Below are 22,804 nucleotides of genomic sequence, written 5' to 3' on the forward strand. Positions count from 1 at the left end.
AGGTGCCACTGTATACACAGAAATGTATCCTGTTTCTAATTCACATAACCATCTCCTGTCCCCAAGAAACCTGGAGATAACTTTGCTTATAAGGACTGAGTGGTAATGCACTTAAGAATCCTTAACTGCTGAAATCCCTGCATTTGACAGGCAGGGTAATCTCAGCTGAAACATCACTCCATTACTGTATGTACAGAAAAAATACTTTTGCAACAAAAAGCATGTACATAATGATTTATGGTTGTTTTTTGGTGTTTTTTTTTTCTTTTACTGTCAGTTAAAAAATTGAGGAAAGTATAGCAAATCAAAGCAAGCATAATCTGGAAGACATTAAATGGGTTTTTTTAATGCAGTGGGGACTTTTTTAATAGAAAAACTCCATTATTTTGCTTTAAAGACTAAAGTGAAAGATTAATTTTACTATAAAATGTGGCACAATAAATCAGCAAAAAATCAAATGAATTCTTGAAATCTTTTGGTATTGTCACATCCATCTCTTGTCAGCGTAGTCTCAGATGAGATGTGTTTCAATTACACATGCTGTACCAAAATGTGCGATTTCACCTTCTTGCTTTCACCCACACAGTGACCTGCACAGCTGCTGAAGTCTCTTAACAGTTAACAAATAGCCAAAAAAAGTTTATTGACAGCCTTTTAAAGAAAAAAAGTACATTCTTAGTGTCACCACTGCTACTCTGAATTTGGAGGTATGACTGTGATTTTTGAGAAATTGCATAAGCACTCTGTAGTGACTTTATAATTCCATTAGGAAAAGGTTTGTCTATGGAATGGGTTAATATATCCCTTTTTTTGTCAAGCACAGCTAGCAAAATGCTTCATCAGAAGAGGTTCAGCAAATTCTAAAAACTCCTGCAGAACATCCAGACACTGTGTTTCAGGACACTTCTGTCATGGGAGATATCCTACTTAACATGCTAGGCATAATGACAAAATAGAAGTATTTAATGAACCATAGGATATTATCAAATTATATTAACAGTGTTTTCTTCAGAATTCAGTTGCAGCATAAGCTCTGTCAGTAAAAGTTAGCTGTGACACAAGAGGTAACATCAGTGCAGCTACAGCATGTCCTCACTTGGTCAAGGGAAAACACAACACCAGAGCAGACCAGCCAAATTGACAGGTTTAAATAACAGGCAGGAAAAGGCTTTTAGACAAGGTATGACATTTATTTTTGAGCAGATAAGTAAAGAACAGGGTATCTGAATCAAAAGAAACTAAATTATCTTCCACAGTTATTCAGCTTCATTTGGGTTATATCCAATGCTTAGTTATGGACAGCAAGTCTTGCAGAAATAACGCATGGACTCATGCATAAACTCAGAACATAACTTTGCTATCTGAACTATTTCTTGATTATGTGTGTATTCTCCATTTCAAATTTAATTATGCTCAATTTTTTTCCAGCAGTATTTTCCTTGTTCAGCATCAGTAGTCTGAAAATACAAACCAGATATGGCTCACAGAAAGAAGTAAAACATCTCTTTGTAGAACATGTATTGTGGGGGTGGGGATATTTAAGAATTTGCTTTTCTATTTACTTTGCATCCAAACTTCAAGGGGCATGGCAGAGCATCTGGAAACAAAAATTGAATTCAAGAACTGAATGCAGAAAATTGGCAAAGTGTTCTCTTTGAGAACATGAAAGCTGAGGAGAAAATTAATTTATAATTGATTTTGAATGCACATAAAATTTGTTGATTAAATGCAAGAATAGGGTTTGATAGTTAGAAGATAAAACCCCAAAGTTTAACCTCAAATACAAAATAACATTACAATCTGTATACAGTATACAACAATATAGCAATATAACAGCTTTGATGTCTGCAGTCACCCTTATTTATGTAAAAATATGTAAGCATGATGAATCAGCAGCATTTAACTGCACAGAGTTCAGGTCTGCAGAACTTTACTTTGAAGAACAAAAAATAGTCAGTTTTGAGATGCAAAAGTTCAACAGCAACATCAAATTCTATAGCCCTCTAGATAAAGTCAAGCATATTTTTAGAAGATTTCTGAACCAGTGAAGAACTAAAATAACTTTTAGCACCCTGATTGAACTTAGTGCAATTTATTTTGAGACATAAAAATAAAATAAAAATAATGCTTTTTAACATTCTAAATATAGAAGGCTTAATCCAGATGGAATATCAGCAAGAACAAAGTAATAGGTTGCATAAGACTTCAAGAAAAAAAAAAAAAGTTTTAAAAAAATTAATCCTGGCTCTTTTTGTATTGACATTCAGTAAATTTTTTTCTACACTTTGACCAAGAAGCAAATAGAGGTCCACATAGAGATTTACACCAAACCAGCTGTATTTGCTAGGATTCACAGTTTTTTATCCATTCATTCAATCAATTGAAATAAATTGATTTTTATCAATTTATTTTTATCAATTTTTTATCAATTTCATTCAGTCAATTGAAATAAACTGAAATCAAACAGCAGCTCTTAAAACCAGATGAGAAAATGTCTATGCTGACTTGCTGAGTTTTCTACTCTAGTTAAAGATCACCCATCTAATGAAATCAGATTCAATGTGTGTATCCCTACACAGATGCCTTCTTGCTCTTTTGCTTTTTTTAGTGATGAAGCATACCAGCTTGGTGTGGGTATTTGTCTAAAATTATCATAACTTATTCCTATGAAAAAAAATTGTACTTACAGTATAATTTTCTGTAATTCTGTTGGCCTGGAGATAAGATAGATTTTTCTAAGAGCTAAATTCATGAGAAAAAGTCCAACTTTTTCTCATTCTGGATAATTGCAGGGAGACCTCACAGACCCAAAAAGCAGCAGCAGCACCTTCAAGAGAGCCTTTCCAGTTGCTGGACTTTTAATTTAATGAAGAAGCTGTTGTCCCTTATGTATTTAAACCTACTGAATTGAAATGGTAACTATAGAGACATTCAGCTATGGTATTTGATGATGAAGAAGGAAAGAAGCAGAGAAGCTTCACACACTGCTTCTCTTTCCTCCATCACAGCATCTCCAGGCAGCAAAGATCAGCACTTTGGGGAAGCTATGGGGAGCTGACTGATATTGTCCAGTGATGATGATTATTCAGAAAAACTATGAGGCCAGAGTGAAGCCACCCCGATATACTCATTTAGGTTGTGTCCTGTGAATGAAGAAGACATCCAGAGAACACTTCATCCAGAATACACTTCATCCTCGTGCCTGCCTTCAAGGATCCCTGAGGCTCCTTCATGGCACTGACTTCCCCCAGGACCATTCCAAGGACATAAAAGGGCAACAAGTGGGTTTGCTAAAAGAGCACAGCAGCAGACCTAGTTCTTAGGAGGCAGTGTTTAAAAAAACCTGGTCAAATAAAATTCTCAGTCTCTATTTTCCTGTGAAATGCTTGTTTAATTCAAAGACTTAGGGAAATAATCACAGAAGGGTGAGAAAACTGAAAAATCTGAGTAGGGCAAGAGGGAGTTCTCCAAAACACTAGGTGCTTGCCAAAGACCAGCGGCAGGGAGTAAGTGCCATAGCCCCTTTTCATTCTGGAATGAAAAGGTCACATCAGGATTTGGACTGGACGTAAGAATTTAAACCTTCACTATCTACTGTTAGAAGCTGATAATCTCCTCTTCAGCAACATTTCTGCAGGATTTTGAATAATAGAAACAAATTTGGCAATATACTGTAAAAAAAAGAAGCAAAAAACAAGGGTGTGACAACTTAATACTGCCTGGTTAATACTACATTTATTTTTTCAGTACTATATATCATTTCAAGCTATGCAACAAAAGTCACCAAGTAATAAAACAAGTTATAATAGACTGTTAGGTAGAACAGGAACTAGAAAATAAACTAACTGGAGCAACATAAAGTAGGGCATGAAATTCTAAAACACATTTACCTGCCCTCTGACTGGACAGACATAAAATGGGCTTGTGATGTTTAACATTGTTATTACCAGAGAGGGAACATTTGAACGTTCCCCTTTTTCTATTCTTCTACAATAAATTAACAAAGATTTGGGGAAAATAAAATAGGAAAATAAAAACCTATTTTTCAATCTGTTCTAGGGATTTTTCTTCCCCTTTTAATTATTCTCTTCATTTTTGTGGAACTTAACTTTGTCCTCAAACAACAGAAAATACAAGCAGCACAAAACACTGCCAATAGAGACCTGATCTTCCCTGCAGCCGCATTTACCTTCACTGATGCCATAATTCCCACTTGGTAATCTACTGAGGTACATGCCTATGTTACTCCTGTCAGTATCTCTCTTTTGACATACTGACATATTTTGGGATGTGACATCTGTGTTAGTGTATTACCTAGGCAATGCCTAGAAGGCTTTGTCCAAAACAAGCTCCAAGAGCCAAAACCATGAAAATTAAGTGCAATTTCCATAAGAACAGACTTATTAAGCCAGGAATAAACAAAGTGCCGTGGAAGAAACACTTCATTCAGTTGTTTCTGATACCACTGGTAGGAAAAAAATGTGTGAATATTTTACAATGAAAGATTGCATGCAAAATTCAGCAACTCTCTGTGAAAAATAGCACATGAAACAAATCTTGCTTGATTCTGGATGTGCAATACATAGAAGGATATATACTATCTTATCTCTCACAATTTCAGCATTTTAAGGAGCTCATCAGTAGTTTGGAGAAAGTTTTTAAAGTTTATTCTGCTCAGAATTCTGGTTACCTTATGTACTTTTAATATTACTGTTCACTCATCTTTACTGAGATACCTTTTCATGACTTTAAAGCAAGCGTTACTAAAGTTCAGCAGATTCTCAGGACTTATGTCAACAACTTTGGGAGAAACTAATGGCAAGAGAAGGAGGCATACGGGTCAGAAAGACCCGAAGAAAATTTTTCAAAAATTATAATTTCTCGATTTTCCCACCATCTGCTTCTTCCACACCTCCACTTACCTACATTTTGTACAGCAGTGATTCTTATGAACATGATCACTCTCTAGCTAGCAAAGACATTCTTTCTTTTTTCTTTTTCTATTTATTTCTTTTTTCTTTCTTTTTGTCTCAATTTCTTCCTTCATTGAAACAAAATAAAAGAAAGTATATGAGAAAAAAGAAGAACACACATCTGGCTAAAGACACTTCTCAGAAAATTGAGAGTAATATGATGGCTGCACCTTGCTTACGTTGTTTCAGTGGTAAAAACTTCAAAATCACAGAATCTGCTCCAGAATGAAGGGATAAGAGGTAGGAAAGTGTCAGTAATAACTGTCTCTTTTGTGTTATTTATGGACACACAGAAATGTTTTTTTTTAAAAAGGCTTTGCCACAGACTGCAAGATAATTGAAAAAGTGAGATGTTGCCAAAACACAATGAAACCTCTGCTGAACACAAGGCAGTGTGTTTTGTGAAAGAAGTCTTTAAGAAAAGGAAAACTAATACCATGAAGTTAGATTGCTTTCATGTCCTGGATTTCTCCTGTGATACTCTGAGTATTCTCCACTTTAGGAGTACAGTGAACAGTAAATATATCAATAAATACAAACACATAAATTAAAGATGGAACTACTAGAGCAGTCTGTGATTTGGTTTCAAACAGCAAAATCTTTCAATGTGGAAAGAAAAAGGATCTGTAACCCTTTAAGTTCTTGACAATGTGAAATTCCATTATCAAAATTATATGTCATTTAGAAATTAAACCATATTTTGCTATTTTTATAGACTTCAAGAAAATAAGCCCTTTGCTTGAGTTTGGTTGATACATTACAAAACAAATTAACGAACCTCTTCATTCATACCTAAAAGCTTCTCCTTTTTTTCACTGTTACTATGTGGAACCTGAGTCCCCCACCATGTGTATAGCTGGCATAGCCCTCTGTGACATCTATCCCAGCAGGGAGCACAAAGGTTTTGGCAAAGTCAAGGAGATGTGTTCCCTTGCAGCATGCTCTCCTAGATGGCACAGTTTGCCTGGTACTAGAGCAGCACTGCTGTATCTCTTCACTACAAGGCTCAAAATACCCTTCTCACACATCCATGTGGTATCACATCCATGGAGAGTCTGGGTATACCCATCGTGTAACACCACACGTAAGGCCTCCTCTGTATTAAAAAAGATCTTGTACAAAATGCTGGCAGTGGATTTTATGGGAGCTTCAGAGTCAGTGCAGAGTTCTGTAACTCATACCAGGTCCTTGAAAGTCCTGCAAAATGCCTGTCTCTGTCTTTAAACCTGGTCACAGTTGCCCTCTCCAGAGAAGATGCACAGCTTCTGGCTTTCTTGAAGACTCTGGAACAGGGATAGCAGGGCTTAAAGCAAGGAACCCTGCATGTTAATGTTTTCTCCTTTGCTCAGAAACACCTGGAGCAATAACACCAGCTGGGAAAATACAAGAGCTTTACTAAAATGCAATTTTGGAAAGGCAGCCCACACAGAGATAAATACTGAGATCAAGTCTCTCAGAGGAAAGAACATCAAGTTAGGAGAGGAAAGGAAAGAAAAGCTGGAAAGGAGACATAACCACAGATAACTTCTGCTGTAAAACTCAAAATCAAGATGAGTTTTATCCTCTTTTAAACTTGATAGAAAGTAAACACCCCCAGAATATAATTCTGCGTGGGTACCATACTGGAGGACATTAACTGCTATTTTAACCTGTCAGACAACAAAGGTGAGAACTTCTAAATTTGCTCCCATGAAAAGTTTAATATCAAAAGCAGAGAAAGTATGTTACACAAGAGGAGAAAAACAGCTGGGGAAAAAATCCACAGGAGCAGTATTTTCTTGATGTAAATAACCTATGACTTCACTAACAAAAATGAAATGTTGGAAAAACAGTCTGGCAAAGCCACAGAACTCATTTCCAATATTTATTTTGAATGGGTTTTTTGTGTTTTCAAATATTCCTTACCATACTGATACAAATTTGACACAGTGATGGATGGCTACAGAGGCAAGGAGTCAAGTGAAGTATGGTGGTTAGAAAAAGTGACTTGAGCCTCTTTTCTTTAAGGTTTTGCTAGTGATTTCTCAGGTGATAGGGGGTAGATAAATCATTTAGCCTCTCACTGTTTCATGTTCTTTATCAATGGACTGAAGAGACACTTTTTATGAAGAGTACAAGAGCTCAGCATTACAATCATCAATTTTGAGACTTAACAGCTTTGAAAGCCATAGATGCTGGACAATAAGTTCAAGTATAACTCAGAAGAGCAGAATTTCAATATGCTATGCAAGACACTTAGATATTTGTCAGAAGGGCTTTAATGTTAACAAACTGATAAAGATGCACAGCACTCCCCCATGGTATAGCCAAATGCTGCTTCAGTCATTTTCAAAGTCAGGATAAAATAAATTACTCTATTTTTAAATCATAACAATTGCAATACTGCATTTTACCTACTTTCTTTAACAACATAAGAAGCAGAATGGTACATTTTCTCCTGAGAATTGTGAGGTTTTAGTAACAGATTAATACTTAAAATTCATTAGTCTCATTTTCACAACTAATTTAAATATTAGATATACTCAAATCCATAGCTAGCAGATGCAGCAGCACAAATGGTTGGTATTTCCTTTTTTTTTTTTTTCTTTAATTAAACAAATTATCTTCTGGCCATGAAACTCATGCCCCTGTGTTTCTAACTCCAATATAATACTCAATGAGAGAATTTAAAGAAAACTTAAGGGCTTTGGATAAGGCCTTGCACTCCGGGAAAAAAAATGAATGGGCCCACTCTAAGTACAATCAGACTTGTGCAAGCTACAACTGCAGCAGAGCAAAGAGCAAAAGGATTGCAGTCACTGTCAACTAAATAAAAAATAAAAAAAAGATTGATTAAAGGCTAGAACAATTGATTAGAAAAAGAGTGCAGTAGACCTGAATGGAAAGTAGCCCCTCTACCAGCATAACCTTCAGCTCCTGAATTTCCTTACACATACAAATTGCTCCCTGATTATAAATGAAGCTTTTCATCTATAGGGATAAATGAACATTAGAGCCAGATTTTCTTTGTGTAGTTCTAAGATTTTTTCACTGAAGGATCCCAAAATTTACTTTTATATGCAACTTAGAATAAAGGAAAGTGTGGCGGGGGAAAAATCTTGAAGGAAACAAAAAAAATTGAAAGGTCTGCAGGGAGAAGAGTATTGATCTTGCTCCCAGTGCAGCCATGGAAAAACTTCTCCTTCTCCTCTTTAAAATTGGATCAGGCCTAGGGAGTTTAAAAGAATGTTCCTATTTGAAGTACTTTCACAGTAGACAGCACCAGCTTTATCATCCAAACCACCTCTCAACCATGGCTAAGACCTCTGAATTCCAGTGACTGAAGTAGTTTGCCACATCAGAGGAATAATAACATTAAAAACATCATGTTTTCTCCCTGTGATGGCAAGGCATGCCAGGGGTCAGCATATTTCCCATAGGAGCAAAGGAAGCTCTTCATCCAAATCTTGCCTGTTGCCAATCCCAGATGTTCAGGTTGCCTTCTGACAGGGACTAAATCTGTCCTGATAAAATGGGAAGGCATTCAAACTAATGGTTTTCATCAAGGATAATGCAGACCTTTGAACAATCACATCTAAGACATTCTGGGTATTGTTGAAAACTATCTTCTTCTTTTTCTGCTGTTAATGTACGCAAAAATCCCTAAATATGTCCTTAAATTTGAAGGTTTTCAGGCCCTGGGCACATGTTTACTACTAATTTCTTCCTAATCCACTTTACTTTGAGTCCCTCAATAGCAACTAACACATCTCGGGCTGAGATTTACATGTGCTCTTGTTTTCTACAGCTCATTTGAATAAATTCTTCATGGTTTTTAAAAAGCAGCTATATCATACCAAAGAAACTGTAAATAATGGCTATGTACCCTGAGCAGTAGGAAAACACTTCTTATGTCCTCTCAGTCCTTCCAATGATTGAAAAGGATTTCCAGGCCTATGAATATGCAGAAGATGTGATGCAGCACAGATATTGCAACTACTAGCACTGTAAACAATGGAGGTAGGATTATCTGAGCAGGATGGTATGCAAAAGAATATATAGAGAACTACAAGCAATAATTCCACCATCCCTCTTTGCTAATGTGGCATTCTGACATCTTTTCCCAGTGTATTCTTAGTGATTCGAATCATTCTATTTCTGTGCCTTATCTCAATGAAGTAGTAATGTTGTCTATATTAAGCATAGGTATTTGTTTTCTGTAAAGAAAAGACTGGATGACATGACTCTTTCTTTACAAAAGATCTGACTAGATTAACTCAGGAGTTTAAAACCTACATATACACTGATATACTCAACTTTTCACGGAAAACTCATTATGACATCACTAGTTAAACATATGAACTTTTAGTGTAGCATTAGAGATCTATAAGCAATGTTCAAATAACAATTCTGAGAAAGAAAAATTATTGTAAGTAAAAATAGCTGAAGTGGTACTTTTTCCATGCTTGAATATTTCTAACTTTAAACTAAACTCCTTAATATGCAGATTCTGTTTTACTAGGTTTGGAAAAATTCCACTTAATAAGTAATGCTTAATGCTTATGTTGCACTTCATCAGTTGAATTCTCTTCTGACACAAATGCTGAACAGGTCCACAAAACCACCAGACAACAAATCACTTCTTAGCTCATTTTGATTTTTAGTATAGGCTTAGGAAAATGTTCATTATTCCATTATACACAATACATTTAAGTTCTGCTTTACATTTCTTTTAATGTTTGCTCTTCCGCTTTCTAGATTTTAAAACTTTATTTATTTACAAGAATATTTTTAAAGTATTATGATTTTTTTTAAAACCTATTTTCTTATGCTTCAGAACAGCATGAAAAAAATGATTAAATGCCTGAGTCACCATCTCTGTCTCACTCCAGTGTACATCAAATATGTTTCATACAATTAAACATTTGAGTTTTCCCAAACGAAAGGGAAATGGTCAGCTAACAACTTGGTTTTCTCTCTTATGTTTTCTTTCTGAAACAAAATGAGATGCTGTGTGGCAGAGGGCTTTCTTGAAGGACAGGGCTTTGCCATATGTGTATTTATAAAGGTATCCACTCATGAAGCAGCCTCCTTACACAGGTTTCCTATACACATACTCAGACAGCAATGATGCTGAATGGTTCACAGGACTTAACTCTATTGTGTTGGCTTAGACAGCTAGGAAACAGCAGAATCAACCCTGAACATCTTTCTGACATTACTCTTTGAACAATACAGGGAACGTGGAGAAAATATGAAGTCAGAAAAGAGTAAGAAGGAGAACTTTACATTTTTGACCAGAGGCATTAATTATTTTCCTTGAAATAGTGAAACTGCAGGTGGCGAGAAAATTGTTAAGGAAGACCATGAAACAGAGCTGTGGACAGAGGAAAAGGAAATAGGAGACTTTTCCAGTCCTTCCTAGTGCTAGGAAGTATCATATGACATGGATCATAACAAGGTTCAGGCAGAAAGTTCATTTTGGTGTGGGTAAAATCCTTTTTTTTTTTTAAAGAACAAATAACAGCAGCAGTGGGCATTGAGATAAAGCAGAGAATAAGAGCTTGCCTTGCCTTGCCCTGCCCTGCCCTGCCCTGCCTTGCCTTGCCTTGCCTTGCCAGCATTATCCCTGGGCTACTGCGCAAGATCCATAGCAGCAGTAGGGACAGACTTCAAACGTCCTTGAAATCCCAATTGAACCCTCTTGCCCCATCTTCCTTTAAATCTATCAGTAAATAGAGAAGTACATGAAGCATTCTGAGATTCCTAGTGTAAAGAAACCCAAAAGTTGGACCTGATGATTGTTGTGATTCCAACTCAAGATATTCTGTGATTCTTTAAAATAGACTTGCAGATGAGATAGCAAACTGATTGAAGAAAGAACAGAGACAGCCCCAGGACTCTGAACATTTCTTCATTGACCACTCAGGCGCAATCTCTGAACAGGGGCAGTGCAAGGAAGTAGAAAACCAGAACCTTGTTGTTTGTGTTTTTCCCTGCTGGCAGCCATTCTGAGAGGTTTACAGATGACAAGAAGAAACTATAACGTGTATGCTGCAGAAAAAACAGGAGATTCCACACCACATGGCAGGTTTCTTGTTGGGCCACATCTCATGGTCCTCCTCTGTTCCCCTCGAATCTGTCTTCCACATTTTAAATCCGTCCAGATTTTAAAACAAGCACCATCACATCTGAAAGACATTTCATTTCAGCTTGAAGTAGCTGATAGAAAGGGTGTATTTTCCTAGGCTTGAGGGAGTATTGCTTCCATCTTGGGAAGCAATTAACTGATACTTTGATTCACAAGATCCCTAACTGATTTTCAGGATAAATACCAGCAGAGTCTGCACCAAGTCCTGCACTCCTACTGCTGCAGAGCACAGTGCTGAAGATCAGGAATAACACAGATGACATGCAGCAATGTTAAGGAGAGGGAGCTATATATGTAATCCAAATAATACAATTCTATGAGGCTCTTGAAACACTGAGGAGGTTAAAAACACTCATCTTCTCAAACTCAGTTTATTTTAATCCTGCTGGAGTTAATATTTTTCTTCTACAGCTTACTATGTGTACCATTTCAAACTGCTCATCAAAACACTGTCATGGATTTCCTGACCTCAGTGAATTATCCATAGGAATCCTTCCTGCCAATTCTCAGCTGCTTGCTGCTGTGCAGGCTCCTGCAAAGGCCAAGAAATGGACATGTAACATTACTGCAATCAAAGAGGAAGAAATCTCCCTTGCTAACAGTGTGCTGCCTTAGTGCACTTAACACCTCTCAACAATAAAGTACTTGGAAGAATGCTAGAACAATTTGGGGCTTTTTCCTGTTAAAAAGGCTTTCTAAATCTAGGCATCATTTGAGGATGACATTCTGAGGCTTGCCTGCATAGGAGCAAAGTTCCTCTCTCTGCATTACTCCTTTTCCAGAATGTCTGCTCTGGCTCAGAATGTTGGCAAGCAATTTCTAGAATTTAGGCTAGGTGACTTACTCAGGGATATAAAGTAAAGTAACATACTGCACTGCCAGTCTTTTAACCCCTAGGTTAGACCTGTTCTACTTCAATATCATTGTCCTAGGAACCAAAGGGCATACAGAAAGATAAACCTAAATGAAACATTTTTTTTACTAACACAAAGCATTTGGCATTTTATACATGAATAAAACTTATTCTCACTTTATTCTCAGATCTGCAACAGTCTACCAATGAATATTTATTATACTACCATTTTGATGTACGACAACAGCTGGCAACACACCTCTTTGGAGAACTGCTGTACATGGCTTTGAGGCAAGAAGTTCTGCTTGAAGGCCTTTCAAGGCTTTATCTAAAAAGAATTAAAAGGAAGTTTGCTACTAAAATTTCACAAGAATTAAGAGCCAAAAATTAATTTCAGTAAACAAATAATTGATTCCAAGAAAGAGGAGAGATCAAAATTACCATGTTTTTTATCTACTGCCTTACATTTGCACAGCAGCCTACAGGGACCCACTTCGCAAGACACGACTTACTTTCTCTCCATCTCATCTCATTTTCTTCTGATGTGAATTTTTTCTCTGCCTGGGGAGTGTTCAGCACTCTGCAAAAGGCTCTGTAACATCTGCTGTAGTTCTTTATAATTACATTTCCTTGTGCTGATATTTTAGGTTTAATTTTTAAGGTTTGGACTGAAAGCTGGAGGTCAGTTCTTGCCGTTTTTAATTATTTCCTTTCACGAAAGATAAAGGAAGACATGTCCCTCTGATTTTATCATTACAGACAAATCTTTCCTCAGCCCTTTCTTTGTTCTTAATATTTTGCACATATCTAAATGAGCCTGAATCATTTGCGCTGGCAGGCTTGCACAAACACACACACATACCCCCACACAGACACCTCACAGATAACATCTCTCTTTTTAAATCTTAGCTTCAGACATTTTAAAATACACTTCACAGACTTTGCTTTTTATATTTAATTTGCCTGGAAATCATTAATGTACTAAACCAAGAATTTTTACTGGTTCAAATAATAAGTGTTTTAAGTTTCCACTGTGAAAAAGTCTAGACAGAACTCCTGGGTGATAAATCACACAGAAGAAGGTCTCTCCTTTGTTTTAAATTACCGTTGTACATGTTTCTCAGGCTTCATCAAGTACTTTTTTTTACTTATTATGAAATATCCCAAAAAAAGTACACATTTAGAATTATTTAGCTATGATTATACAATACATCTTAATTCACTGGAAAGCGGTCAGCTGGGAAATGTTCTTACATAATGCATTCAGTGGAGACCCTTACTGAACAGCATGGACTATGATTGAACAGTAGTAGTAATTCTTCTTGGAGATGAGGTCAGATGATCCAGCCATGCTGAAATTGCCAAACTCACCTTTGTACCACCAAGCACCTGCCCGGGAGCTGCTGTGGGTGGTATGTCCACAGACAGTTTACAGGGACTGTAGACAACAGGGGAAGAATAGCTGGAGATGGAAAAGGGGTGAAGGATTTGGGAATTCCACAACACATATGAGCACCAACATAAACCCAGAGATACTGAGATGGGCATATGAAAGCAGGGCAGGATGCTACATGCAAGCACTTGAACATATGGTCAAAGAGAAATTACACTCTTTGTTTACATGTCTTTGATGTGATCAGATAATAATTAGGATGAGTTTCAGCTCAGAATTCAAGTCCTTGATACTATTTATATTTAGTACAAACGTACGTGGTCCGTAGTTATGTATTTAATGTACATTTCTGTTTTCAAATACTGTGCTAGTCCCCATACCACTGAAAGGCCTGAACAAGCAACAAATTCCTGTTTTAAAACAGCAGGCCATTTTCAGGTGTTTTGATGAGTTTAAGAATGCACTGAGCTGCACAGGCTGCCACCTTAATGCTCAGGTGTGCCCAGCCCTCAAAGGTTACCATCACCAAGGCATTTAACAATCCCCCAAGGAAGAAGCAGGGGTTGCAGACAGATGTGATCTGCTGAGTGAACAACTTGTTTTGGCACGGCTGACCACTAAAGGAGCAGCACAAGCACTATGTAAACATGCTGGGATTTAGCCACCACCAGGTAAGAACCCTGCTGTGTGCAAACTGTAACATTGATAAAATACGGAAAGAAAAAGGATATGGCAAAGGACATAGTTGGGAAGATTAAATTAAATTATCCAGAGGCAAATTATAAAGTTGACTGCCTATGATGCTTATAATTACTACCTGACATCCCTGAAGTGCATATTCACAGCCAACACTACATCTGCTGCTTAGGTTGTTGAAATGCATTTGAGAAAGAGAGGAAATGTCCAAGTTGCCCAAAATCTCACCTTAATGAGCTCAATGTAACCATGCAGACTTTGAGGGAAATTCTGACTGTTCTCCCACTGTTACTGATGACATGATTAGTGATCCAAGGACAAGTGTCTCAGCGCATGGATTTCATGAGGATAGCATAGACATACATGAGGGCAAGAGAAGAAAAGCATTAGTATATATGGTACATGTAGGATGATTAATTTTCAGTGAACTTTCAGAAAAACTCAATTGTTTTGACAGCAAGTATCTCAGAGTTTTTCTCCCCTTTTCTGTGGGCATTTGAAAACTTTATTGCAGCCTGATTAGTTTCTCTTGGATTAGTTAAACCCTTTATTGAACACTTGACTTTTCACAATCAACTTGCCAGGCAATACTAATTTTATTTTTAAAATCATTTACAAATAACCAAGATTTAAAATATTTTGTATTTCAAAAATTGCAAAGAAAGGCAAAGTAGAAACAGTGTTGGATTTTCTACTAATTTTATGCAAATATGAAATAAATTTAATCACTGAGGAATTGCAAAGGAACCCAGTCAAGGTTAAGAGGAAATACAAAGCTCAGTATAACAGTTCATGTCTGATTGGTGTGTTCTTAATCCTACAGAGTAACTGTTCCATAGGCATTCTAAAAAATGTGACTTTCCTTGGAATTTTCAAATACAGTTTAAATACCTTTAAAATAATGTTTTTCTTTGCAAAGTGTCATAATTTAGGAATGGTACTTCCCAATTTAGTTCTCCTACTGAGATTTTCCAAACCAAACATCTACTCTCTCCCTCCCCCTTCCCCTTCTTCAATTCCCACCCAACACAGGTGGCCAGAGAGGAGAATTGGAGGCACAAAAGGTGAAGATCATGAGTTGAGATAGGAACAATTTACTGGAAACAGCAATGAGATAAGACAATGAATAGTAACAGCAATAATGTTAAAAACAAAAGTATACAAAAAGAGAGAATTACTCACATACAAAAATGCTCACTGCAGATCCTAGGACAACAAACAGGAAATGGGACCAGGACACATGTCTGAAAGATAGATGTTTTTCAATTTCCTCAGTATGAGGCAAGGAGAAGAGCTGTAGACTTTATTAAACTGAACTTACCCACTGCCTGAGGAACACCAGAGAGTTCATGAAGACGTAACATAGGGGGGCAGGAAGAATTATTAATTGACTTATGTGTAATATACTGGGAACTTGACAGAGTCTTTGCAGAATCCTTTCAATACCTTTGCAAAAAAAAAAAAAAAAAAAAAAAAGAGAAATAAAGCTTTGGAGAGGACTATTTTCCTGGTATCTTTTATTTTCTACCTATTCTGTAATTCAGTAGGCAACCTGAACAAGAATAAAATAAAAACATGAGGACTTCAACAATTTTAACTTAAAATGTGGTCAGTGTTAATCCTGTATCTTGCATCACACAATTCTGTATAAAAGATTGCTTTCTGAAAATACAATTTGCTCATTAAAAAAAGACAAAATACAGGTAAGCATTGAATATTCTCTGTGCTAATTATTACTAACATAAAGCTTAGACATGTCTTATGTAAAATCCATGTAAAGAACAGAGCTGCAAAAAGCTCCCTTGTCTTCAAAACTGAGTTCACAGTCATCTTCAAAAGTACCAAGGCTTAACAACCATATGTGTTGTTTTGCACCTTCTACTGCAATTTATCTTTGCACCTTTTATGTCCTATTATGCCCACAGTGAATACTCTCACCTACTTTAATATTAGTTTCCAAAAATGTGGCTGGTTCTCACCAGTGACCCAATTTGGGCCTTCTCTTTTCCCGCTAAAAAAGCTCACCAAACAGCAGCTCTCACGTGCTGCTGCAGTGGCAGTCACCCAGATCTGAAGGACACTTCCATTCATTGCTCTCTCATATGAGGCGCTGGCTGGCTTCTGCACAGACACAGGGATAATTCCTCAAAGCATGGCACCTGGCCATCCTAGACCCCTGTTTTAATCTTCAGACTGACTGAAGTTATTAATATGATCTAGAGACACAATAAATAGCCTAAGTACAGAGCTACATGTGTGCTGCTATTAAACTTCTGAAGACAGAACTTACCTTTTACTCCCACAGCACTTAACTCTTAATTAGCTTTGCGCCTATTTTTAAAACTTATCTTTAATCTCCTGAAGGTATCTGGCAAAGATTTTGAGACTCCAAACTATTTTTTTGAAGGACATGTAATCACTGCAAAGAGATCATGCTTTGTAGTGACACCACTTCTACTTAATGCATCAGAAGTGTAAAATGAAGGTAATGTTTAATTCCTTTACTTGGTCATTTGATGTGAGGTCTAATGATGTAGCAAACAACTAATTAAATGCTTTAAAACTGCTAAGCTATAAAGGAAACCATAACAAATAAACTATACAGGACATTAAGCATTAATTCATTTAGTGTTATCTGCAAAGGATCTGCTTAAAGATCCTAAATTCTTCTGACACTGCTAACCACTGCTGCATCCTTTCCTTTCAAACTTCCCTCATGTTGATTGTTGCCTGTTGTCCTTAGCTGCTGTCTTCTGTCCTGTAATATGTCACCAGCTCCTTGTCCTTTTTGCATGGTTGTGAGAATTGTATCTTCTTTCTGACAGTCATCCTTGACCAAACTGCTGGGCTACCTGTTAGAGGGAGCAAAAAGTGAGCTGACTGAGCACTGACCCAATCCTCCTGAGCTGCACAACGATTCGTAGTTTGAGGGAAATGTTAATGAAAAACAAGGCAATCAAAAAAAAATCATAATTTTCAGTAACTCAGCTAATTTTAATTAGAATTACTTTTTGCTTCATTTTAGGATTCAATAAGAGACTGTGCATTCTTTAAAAATTAAAATATTTCTTTCTCTTGCTCTTCCTGTAAAATATGGAAATTTTTTTTGTTTGTTTGTTTTTGTTATGAGGACATCAGGACAAGGGAGAAACTAACTGAAGATTCAGGAACATAAACTGAAACTATTGAAGAACACTTTGGCAAAACTACAGTTCCTGCACTTCTGTGCCCACATATGGGCATGTACATGGCATTAAACATAGTTCAGATAAGAAAAAATTAAGCTTATTAGATATTCATTAAGTTCATCTTCTTAGACAATCTATGACACAGACTAATACTCCTACAGGCAAACTCACATCACTTCCAGCACAAAAGAAGCCTCTGCCACTCTTGGGTGGTCACAAATGGGGACAATATTTCTGCATCAAGGACTTGGCAATATTAAGACTGAGCCTCTTTCTGGAGCTGTGGATATTATGTCTGAGCTCCTGCCAAGCTTCTGTACAGCTCCTACAAAAAGATCCTTTCTTACATAAAGTACAGCTAAAGTTAACATAGGTATTTGATGCACATTCTGTCTGATTCATTCGAATGTCAGGCAATAATCAGACAAATCAGAAGTTGAAAAATGAGGTTAAGTCACAGAGAATCTAAGACTTGAAAGAGAAAGATAGTAACAAGAACTGCTCTTTGAAATAATTCAATTTATTTTCTTCTTATTATATAATTTTCTTTGGGGTTTTCTGCCTTAGTTATATACTCAGGATGAGTAGGCTTTTAGAGATAGGGAAAAAGTTCTTGTTGAAATAAAGATTTTTTTAAGTGCTGCCTCATATTGTTATCCTGGTTTTCAGTGCTCTGTGTGCAACAGGGTTTCCAAAGATTGTTTCAAATAACTTTATAGTCATGGATAATAAATAAATAAATAAATAAATAGATCTTTTTATTGCTAGGCTTAAGCTGCCAAATATCCCAACATGCATCCCCTGTCCCTCAGTTCCATCTGCTAACCTGCATCTGCTCACACATCAGTTTTAGAACACTACAAATCCAAATTTCAGCCAAAAATCTCTGCTAAGAGAGAATTAAAAATACTGCACCCTTCTAACACAATTTGCTATTTCATATTTGTTCAAGGTATTTTCAAACAATATGCTGTATGCAATCAGCCTCATGTATTTTCTCAAAGACAGCATAAAGCTGGCATGGAGGAAGCATAAATGCTCACTGTGTCCTCTGGCTAATCTGACTAAAATATAAATACAACACACATGATCTATATGAAATTGATGAATGCTTGGTGATATGTTTCTTCCACAAACATGATTCTTAGTATCAGGGAAACCATTTAGTCTTTAACTACTTTCACATCCAAGCTGTGATCTCCAAAATCTGTCCATTCATAGCAATCTGTAACCAATTCTCTACTCCCACTCTCATCAGTCCATCTTCCCTTAACACTGAAGAAAACTGAACCCAGAAACAATGTGGCACCTTTTTCTATAGCTCACAGATAAGGAAGAATATTTCTGGCATGGACTTTCTCAGGCTTCTCCTTAAAATGCAAACATACATGTTATAGCAATCAGCATTTCCTTAGAACTGAACTTCCAAGGTCCTTTAGTTCATCAGAGGCCTCATCTGAAGGAGAAAATTCTTCTCAGGTTTTGCAAAGGGTCCCAGTAATCATCTTCAGGACGTTGCTTCTTTAAAGAGTGCAAAAAACCTTAAAAACTGAAAATTTTAATATGCTTTATACTGCCACCTTTTTTTTTTATTATATTATTTTAGAGCATATTTTACTCTTCCCAAATAAGTAGCAAGGTTAGAAGACTTATACTTCCACTCACAGAGAAGTGTGTGAGAACAGAGGCATTCACAGAGTAGCACTTTTATATTTCCTATTGGTGATGGAAAGATGCAGAAATAAGTAACAATGATGTATCTGTGTGGGCATGGCTCAGTAATAGAGAAGAATTCTAAGTTTATTAGTTGCCAGGAAAAGCAATCTGTTCCTCATGTATGGTTCTCTTTCTTTGCATTTTGTTTCACTGACAGTAAGTAAAAGTAAAATTTAAAAAAAAGTAAGAAGTAAGTAAGTGAAAAAAGCCAAACGTAAGGGTTCTATTTGCCATGGCCATTAGAGCTATTTCATAAAGTTATGTTTAACTCACTTTTCAGGCTTTGCCACCTGGGGCTTATATTCTGCTTGCTGAGCTGCTTTCTGTGCTGTGTAGAATGTCCTGACAGCAAGATGAAAGAGCATAAGCCCCAGTGCATTTGAAAATCAGCTCATATAGCAGAATTTGCTTTCAACTCCATGGAACAGCCTTCTCAACAGCTGGTCAGAAAACTGACTACTGGGCAGGTCTTCCTGCTTTTCAAGCATGAAACAACAATTCTAATGCACCCTAAGAGCAAAGACAACCTACTTCCTTATGGGTCAGGAAATTAGGAAAAGCATCACCAGCTGGTCAAGTGAGACACCCTTTGAGATCACACTGGAAGTGCTGTATCCAGTTCTGGCCTCCCCAGCACAAGAGGAAGATGGACATAGTGAACCAATGGAATGGTTCTGCAACCATTTAAATGGCCCTACATGGTCCAGTGCAGGGCCATTTAAATGACTGCAGAACCAGAGTATCTCTCGTGTAAGGAGAGGTTGAGAGAGCTGGGGCAGCTCAGATGGGAAAAGAGAAGCCTCCAGAGTATCTTTTCAAAGTGCATTGAGTCTGGGGCACAAGTCTTATGAGGAGCAGTTGAGGCAGCAGGGATTGTTTAGAAGAAAGGAGGCTCAGGGGTGGGTGGTGTTAGCACTCTGCACAACTCCCTGAAGGAAAGGTGTAGCCAGGTGGATATTGGTCTCTCCACCCAAGTAACAAGTGAAAGAACAAGGGGAAATGGCCTCAAGTTGCACCAGAGAAGTGTTAAATTTGATATTAGGAAAAATTTCTTTGCCAGAAGGGCTGTCAAACCCTGGAACGGGCTGTCCAGGGAAGTGGCTGAGTCATCAACCCTGAAAGTATTGAAAAGATGTGTAGATGTGGCATGGTTTAATAGTGGTTTTAATGATAGTAGAGGACCTTTCCAACTTAAACTATTCTATGATTCTGCGGGAGGGAGGGAATGAAGTAGTTTATTACACTCCTTAATTGACAGGAGAATCATTCTCCAGAATGAACTACCAAATGAGCAACATTGCCTCCCAGGTACAAGCAAATAACCAATACTCTGTTTGTGAGGCCTCTTCACACAAAAAGCAGAAGCATCTCTGGAGTGCTTCCCTGATCCTCACCATCTCTCTCACACACACACTGCCATGGTGCCAGACCGCTTCTAAGGATGTCACTTGTCCACTTGTTCAAAAGCTTTGCAGGCCCTTAAACTCCCTCTCCTGGGCACACAGGACATATGGGAGAGAAAGGAGAGCAGAGGGACTCCCCATTTCTCTTTCAATTGAAAGATCTGGCCCAAGAATTTGCATTACTTGAGTTTGTATCCTCATGTGGTTCTGAAAACTAAAGACAATACAGCAGCCAATCAAAATACCCACTTTCTTTACAGAGATTTATTGGGACATCACATTAAATTTCCTTAATCTCAATCTTACATCAATCCTTCTGTCCAGCCAATAACTGAAAGAAAATAACACTGAGTTTCAATCCTCCCAACTACTTCAGCCTTCAAAATTGCTGAGAGATCACAGGAGCAGATCTATCCTTCCCTCTCTTGCCTTCCATCAGGAAAAGCTACACTCTATTTTACTTAATGAATATATTTTAAATATGCTAGACGAAAAAAAAAACCCAACACCAACTCGGCTAGGTATGAACTTGTAGAAGTATAGGTTGAAAAATAATACGGGATTTTTTCTCATGTTGGCAGTCTATCACAGGATCCCCATGGATCAATAGTGGGTACCACACTGTTCAACATCTTTACCACCTTCCTTAATGACTGGGAGGATGGGATTGAAATCACCCTCACTAGATATGATAATGATGCTAGGCTGTGTGTTGAAGTGGACAAATCAGAAGAGAGAGCCATCTTACAGAGAGATCTGGTCAGGCTGAGAGTAATAAAGGAAGCTAGCAAGAACAGAATTGCATGAAGTCTAACCAAAGCAAGAGCAAAGTCCTGCACCTGGGTCACAATAACCAAAGAGCCCAGTAAGGACTAGGATCTGTGTGGCTGGGGAGCCATAGCGATCATTATGGGGGTCCTAGTGGACAACAATATAAACATGAGTCATCTGGGTAGTGGTAACAAAGGCAAATCAGATCCTGGGCTGCATCTACAGGGGCATTATTAGCAGAGACGCAGACATGGTCATGACACATCTGGAGTGCTGTGCCCAGTTCTGGCCCACACAATTGAGGAAAGGTTTTGCCAGACTGGAGATAGCTCAAAAGCAGGGCCATGAAGATGACCAAAGTGCAGGAGAAACTGGTCCGTGAAGTAAGATTGAAGGATTCAGGTCTCATCTCTCTGGAGAAGATATACTCAGTGGGAACCTCATCAGAGTCTTTCAGTATTTAAAGAATGTTAGAAAGACAGAATAAGCTTTCTCTTTACAAAGAAAGAGAGGAGAAAAGGTGAATCGGTACAAGTTTAGTTTCAACTTAGTAAATAAATCTTTTGCACTGAGAACAATCCTCCACTCCAGGGAACAATATCCTGGAATGTGGTGGAGTCCTCTTCACTGCAGGTTTTCAAGATGCAATTGGACAAGGTATTTTGTTATCTCATCTAGGCTTCCTTACCCATGAAAGGTTGGATCAGATGATCTTTTGAGGGTTTTATTATGATTCAAGGACAAGAACCATGATCACAAAACTAAATCTGTTTTCAGTTCATTTCTGTGAATGAGCCCAAGGATGCAACATGACATTTAGGATAAATTCCAAGGCCATATACTTATGATTACACCATATACTTACACCATGTACTTACAGTTGAAGTGATGAAATAATGGGTACTGCTGATAACTGAAATAACTGTACAGACCTGAACTTCGTAAAAGTCAGTATAAGTACAATATTGATGAAAATAAATTGGGAAGGGTGAAAGGTATTACTGGAAAGTAAGAATATTAATTCTATTTAGATGAAATTTAGCAAGAAAAAAATAATCCAACAGCAGAGTCTTGACAATTGGGGCTGAACATCAGAAATCTATGATCTCAAAATGAGTACCTGTGGCCAAGGCTTCCTTCGGAATAGTAAATACATGAGCCTCATGTAACAAAGAGAAGAAAAGACAAAGAGGGACCATTCATGTTGTCTGCTCCATACTGCATCTTTAAAATGACCCAGTATTTAGAGTGAATGCTCTAGTCTGTCTTAGGTCACTATCAAGTTAAGCACATATTCTCCAGCAATCGTGATACACTTTTTCTTCAGGGTTAGTGTAGAAAGATTTAGCATTAGCCAGTAAGTTTTCCGCATAGCTGTCAAACAATTTTAAAAGCTGCTGCCAATCAAGGGCCAGAAATACTTCAAGGAAAAGTATATGGCAGGTGTTTGGAAACCTCTGGCCCCACAGAAAGAGGCATTAAGAGACTATGGGGGAATGGGCATCAGTAGAAGGAAAAGTTGAAAATTATCCAAGGAAAACAAATTTAAAAATCCAGATCCCAAATTCTGCTGTTAGGCACCTACATCCAGCTCTTACATTTTACTGATATATTCAAAATTGAAGCTTCATTCCTAGCAGAAATCTTCAATTGTATGGTGTCTGCAAAATTATGGCAAATC

The 22,804-nt window shown here is 37.4% G+C and overlaps 1 long non-coding RNA gene across 1 annotated transcript; it reads right to left on the reverse strand.

The window, feature by feature from the left end:
* Positions 1-6,040: 6,040 nt before the first annotated feature.
* LOC119695783 lies at positions 6,041-15,493 on the reverse strand. The gene is made up of 5 exons (XR_005255386.1): positions 15,367-15,493; positions 14,274-15,289; positions 12,216-12,284; positions 11,572-11,635; positions 6,041-11,143 (listed from the first exon to the last, which is right to left on the reverse strand). It is a non-coding gene; the product is annotated as an uncharacterized LOC119695783 (long non-coding RNA).
* Positions 15,494-22,804: the final 7,311 nt, after the last annotated feature.

Source organism: Motacilla alba, chromosome Z, assembly GCF_015832195.1.
Source record: "Motacilla alba alba isolate MOTALB_02 chromosome Z, Motacilla_alba_V1.0_pri, whole genome shotgun sequence".
Classification (NCBI taxonomy): Eukaryota; Metazoa; Chordata; class Aves; order Passeriformes; family Motacillidae; genus Motacilla; species Motacilla alba.